At 37.6% G+C, this 5,646-nt stretch overlaps 1 protein-coding gene across 1 annotated transcript in view; it reads left to right on the top strand.

Moving 5' to 3' along the window:
• The window catches only part of DYNC2I1 (dynein 2 intermediate chain 1), a 184,579-nt gene that overhangs the window by 21,701 nt on the left and 157,232 nt on the right, over window positions 1-5,646 (top strand). The gene's annotated exons all lie outside the window — the stretch shown is intronic.

Genomic DNA, 5,646 nt, shown 5'->3' with positions numbered 1-5,646 from the left:
CTGTTTGTGGTTTAAGTAACGAAAGCCAGAAATTAGCTGGGTTTCTGTTTGGGGCAATTTGCAAAAATTATTGATCCCTTGAGAAAATAGAGCTTCCCTTGATAAAATAAAGTACAAAATTTTGACAGAAATGAACTGAAATATATTTTACTGCATTTTATAATTTATTTTTAAGTGATTTAAAAAGTAATTTAAGTCATTTTCAATACTGTCACTGTTATTACTTTCCTGTGCTTTTATATGGCATTTTGTAGATGGAAATATTTTATTAATTTTAGATATAATTTAAAATCATTATATAATTAACTCTATAAACTTTTTTATACAGGGTAGATATGAAAAGATTTTTAGGGAACTTATTGGGCATTTTAAAACATATAATTTTGCCATTACAGAATAGTGCTTATTAGTGTACCTGCTATATTATGCTTTATGATAACATCTATGCAAGCTTTCCTCTACATTTTGTCTAACAGCATATTTCATGAGTTCTTTTATTTATACAATCTGTTTCCAGTAGAAAAGGTGACAAACAAATCATTTTAAATATGTTCTATGTTTCCAACTTTTATCTTTATATATTTCTTTTATCAAAGTCAACTTGTGATATTTTAAATATTCAGATTATAGTATAAAAATAATAGATATTAATTCTATATTTTATACTATGTAGTTTGTATTATATTACATATATAGTATAAAATATGTTACTATTTTACATAGATATTATAAAATATGTATGTAAATTTGTAATACATGTATATATATTATCAGTCAAGGTTCTCCAGAGAAACAGAATATATGTATTCACATGTATATGTGTATATATATGTTTAAAAAATAATATTGTGTTTTCAGGAAAGTTGACACAGCAAATAGGTTTCACTTAACAATTTCTGTACAAATTGTTCAGTGATATTAGTTACATTTTTCACAATGTGTCAGCATTCTCATTATTTCCATTCCGGTTGTTCCATTTCCACTAGTCTAATTTCCCTGTCCACCATTACTTTCTCATCTTTGTTTTAGAGTAAATGTTGACCGTTTGTCTCATATGGATGATTTTTTAAAGGAACACAGTACTCATGGGTTATATTGTTTATTTTATGAGCTAGTCTGTTATTTAGCTGAAATGTGACTCCAGGAGTAGTTTCAGTTCAGTTAAAAGGGTATCTCAGGACAGTAGTCTCAGGGATTCCTCTAGTCTCAACTGGTCCAGTAAGTTCTGAACTTTTAAGAATCTGACTTTTGTTCTACATTTTTCTCCCATTCTATCAGGGTCCCTCTGTTCTGTATACGATGTATATATATTTAAAATGTGTGTGTATATTTATATATATATACACACACACACACAACACACACATACATGCACTATGTATAAGGAACCCTGGTGGCACAGTGCTTAAAGTACTTGGCTGCTAACTGAAAGGTAGGTAGTTTGTGAACCCACCAGCCACTCCATGGGAGAAAGATGTGACAGTATGCTTCTGTAAAGATTTACAGCCTTGGAAACCCTATGGGGGAATTCTGCTGTATCCTATAGGGTCACAGTGAGTCGAAATTGATTCAGTGGCAATGGATTTGGTTTGGTTTGGAGATATATACATATATATATATATATATATATATGAAGAGATTTATTTTAAGGAATTAGTTCACATGATTGAGGAGGTTGGTAAGTGAAATTGGTAGAGCAGGTTGGCAGGCTGGAAACTCAGGCAAGATTCCTGTGTTTCAGTTTTGAAGCAGAATTTCTTCTCCAGGAAACCTCAGTTTTTGTTCTTAAGGCCTTCCACTGACTGAATGAGGCCTGCCCACATTACTGGAGGGTAAATAACTATCATCATCAAATAATCAAATAAACATCATCAAAGTCAACTGATTTTAAATGTTAGTCATATCTATAAAATACCTTTACATAAACATGTGGACTAGTGTTTGAGCAAACAAGTAGGTACCATATAGCGTAGTCAAGCTGACACAAAAAATTAAATATATATATATTTAAATTGTATATTTACTGTTTTATAAATTGCTTAAATTTAGTATGGGTATTTTCTAAGTTATATTTCTCTATAACATTTTAATGGCTACATACTATAAATATTCAATTATGTAGATGTATTGTACTTTTCTTAACAAGTCTGCCATTGTTGGACATTTAGGTTGCTTTTAAAACTTATTTACTATAAAGATATTCATGGGGTAAACTTTTTGCATTTATTTATATTTGTTTCTTTATGATTACTCTCCACAAATGAATTTACTGGATCAAAGTAGTTGTAAACTTTACTCCATTTGCTTTACATAAAAGGTGTAATTATTTACATCATCAGAGTATAATTCCCCATGTACTAAGATGCAATTGGGCATTATCCTTAGTTTTAATCTTTGAAAAAAAATAAAAGACATCTCTAGTCATTTTCTCTAAAGGGTTTACTGCCCTTTTGTTAATTATTACCTGTATACATTTGCTTACTTTTCTAATGGAGTGTCTCCTTGATTTGTAAGAGTACTTTAAAGATTAACTTTATATCAGACCTTTTCTATTTGTTTTGGATTTTACTTGGGGGTGCTTTATTTTTATAAGTGAGTTTAAATTTATGAAGTAGTCAAGACAATAAGTCTTTTCCTTTATTATTTCTGTAGTGGACATAATGCTTAGAGAGTTCTTTCCCCACACCAAAGTTACGTAAATTGTCATCTATATTTTGCTTTAGGTCTTTATAATTTTTTAACACTTAAATATTTAATCCTCATAGAATTTATTTTGGTGAATGATATGAAGTAGACATCTTATTTTCCTGAAGAGTTTGATCAGGAAGATAGTCGAAGTGTTTTTCTTTAGGAAGATTATTCTGGCAAATGTATAGGATTGGTTGGATTTGGGCAAGAGTTGAGGAAAGGAAACTAGTTAGGAGTCTATTACAGTGATCTGCAGGTGGAGTGGTAAAATCCTGAACTAGAGTGAAAGGAATGGATGAGAAAGGAGCTATAAAATAAAATAATTGGAAAACAAAAATTAAATGATCATTGATTGCATGTGAACAGATAAGACCCTTGTTTAAAGAGGAAAAGGATAGGTTCAGTTTGGGGCATGTTGATTTTGGTATTTTCTTGAGACACAGTTGGTAATATTCCCAGAGCTATGAGTCTGAGCCAAAAATACTACGTAACAATAACATACATTATAAATTAGCGATACAAAAGACACCACAGTACGACAATCTAACAGACAGGTTTTAGCAGAGTTTCCAGAGTAAGACAGACTAGGAAGAAGGACCTGACAGTCTACTTCTGAAAAAAATGGCCAGTAAAAACCCTATGAATAGCAGTGGAACATTGTCTGATATAGTGCCGGAAGATGAGCCCCTTAGGTTGGAAGACACTCAAAATGCGACTGGGGAAGAGCTGCCTCCTCCAAGTAGAGTTGACCTTAATGATCTGGATGGTGTAAAGCTTTCAGTACCTTCATTTGCTCATGTGGCATGACTGAAAATGAGAGGAAATAGTTTGCAAACATCCATTAATAATTGGAATGTGGAATGTACGAAGTATGAATCTAGGAAAACTGGGAGTCATCAAAAATGAAATACATAAAGATCAATATCCTAGGCATTAGTGAGCTGTAATGCACTGGTTATTGGCCATTTTGAATTGGACAATCATATGGTCTACTCTACCGGGAATGACACATTCATCATCAAAAATAACATTTCAAGGGGAGCTAACATGGTGCTATAGACAGAAGCACCGGGCTGTCCCTCTGCAGCAAAGACCAAAAAAACTAAGTAAAACAGATACAAATGCAAATCCTGGAATCCTAAGCAGCAAATGAAGGACTAAAGAACTTGATCAAGCACTCAATGGAATAAGAAACTGACAGAGAACAGAGAATGAGGCGAGCTATGGAGTGGAGATCCCTTACTAGCTAACATGGCATGGATTTGCCATCTTGGACTACAGCCACCAAGGAACACAGACAGGGAGTACACGAAGGCAACTTCACAGAGCTCCTAACAGGAGACAGAGCACCTGCTAACCAGGGATACATGGTTTCCCACCCCACACCCTTCTTCTGTGTACAAGACCTCCACCACTTTCCAATGGACCACAGTTGCTCGGTCAGAGAGATACCAGCTCACTGCTGCCCAGATTTGACATGTTGCACTTCAGCCACCAAGGACTGCAGACAGGTAGTACGGGAAGGCAACTTCAAGCAGCTCCCAATAGGAGACAAGGCACCCAGTAACCAGGTATGCATGCCTTCCCAGCCCCCACCCTTCTTCCCCCTACGTGATCTCCGTCACTTTCCAGTGGTCCCGTTCGCTCAGCTGGAGAGATACCAGGTCAGTGGTACTTGAGTCTGCCTCACCCCCACCGGCTGGCCCTTCAGCACCATTTGTTTGTTTTTTTGTGTTTGTTTATTTATTTTTTACTTTTTTTGTTGCTTTTCTCATGAAAGACAAAAAGCTGACCTTGCAAGAAGCTCAACAAAACCCCATATAGGATAGACCCCAAAAGAAAAACACCAAGACATATGATAATCACACTTCCTAAAACCAAAGACAAAGAATCGTGAGAGCAGCTCGAGAAAAATGAAAAGTCACATACAAAGGGGAAACAATAAAACTAAACTCTGGAAGAGTTCCAGCAAAATGGCGCTCTAGGCAGAAGCACCACGCCGTCCTTCCACAGCAAAGATCCGAAAAACTAAGCCAAACAAAGAATACAACAATCCTGAAACCCTAAAACATCAAATGAAGGGATAAAGAACTCAGTCAAGCACCAAATGGAGTGAGAAAACTCACAGAGAACGGAGAGCGAGGAGAGATTCATGCAGAGGTCCCCTACCAGCTAACGCAGTGCAGATCCGCCATCTTGGACTCCTATCAGAGACCAGCGAACGGGGTATGAGAAAGCAGCCTCACAGAGCTTCCAGCGGGAGACAAAACAACCGGTAATTGGCGATATACGCTTTCGCACCCGGCACGCTTCACCCCGACTCGGCCTCCTCTGCTTCCCGTGGCCACAATCTCTTGACCGGGAAACAGCGGCTGCTAGGATTCCACACACCCGAATGGGTGGCTCTCTGAGTGCCATTTGTTGGCTGCTGGTGTTGCTTTTTTTCCGCTTCTTTTTATTTCTTCCTTGCCTCTCCCCACCTCCCCCTCCTTTCGCTCAAGTACATCGCTCCGTGCGTCATCTTTGCTTCTTCCTGAGGGGCTGCAGAGCTCCGGTAATTTCTGATATGCGCTTTCCCACTCTCTACCCTTCTTCACCCACACTCGGCCCCCTCTGCTTCCCACGGACATAGTCTCTTGTCCAGAAACACCAGCCCGCACTAGCTGGCTCTCTGAGTGCCATTTGTTGGCTACTAGTGTTCCTTTTTTGTTTTTCTGCTTCTTTTGTTTTCTTACTTACCTCTCGCCACCTCTCCCTCCCTTCGCTCAAATACCTGGCTGTGTGCGCCATCTTTGCTTCTTCCTGAGGGGCTGCGGACCTACGTTCCAGTGTGGAGCTGCTTCCCGGTTTGGGCTGCCGCGCTGGTGGCTTTTGTTCATTTGTTTGTTTTGAATTGTTTGTTTGTTCTCTTTTCCTTTTCTTGAGTTGGGAGCCCTTTCTGGCCAGGCTGAGCTGTGT

The sequence above is a fragment of the Trichechus manatus genome, unplaced genomic scaffold (assembly GCF_000243295.1).
Source record: "Trichechus manatus latirostris isolate Lorelei unplaced genomic scaffold, TriManLat1.0 scaffold00149, whole genome shotgun sequence".
Classification (NCBI taxonomy): Eukaryota; Metazoa; Chordata; class Mammalia; order Sirenia; family Trichechidae; genus Trichechus; species Trichechus manatus.
This window is presented reverse-complemented; position numbering and strand designations above follow the sequence as displayed.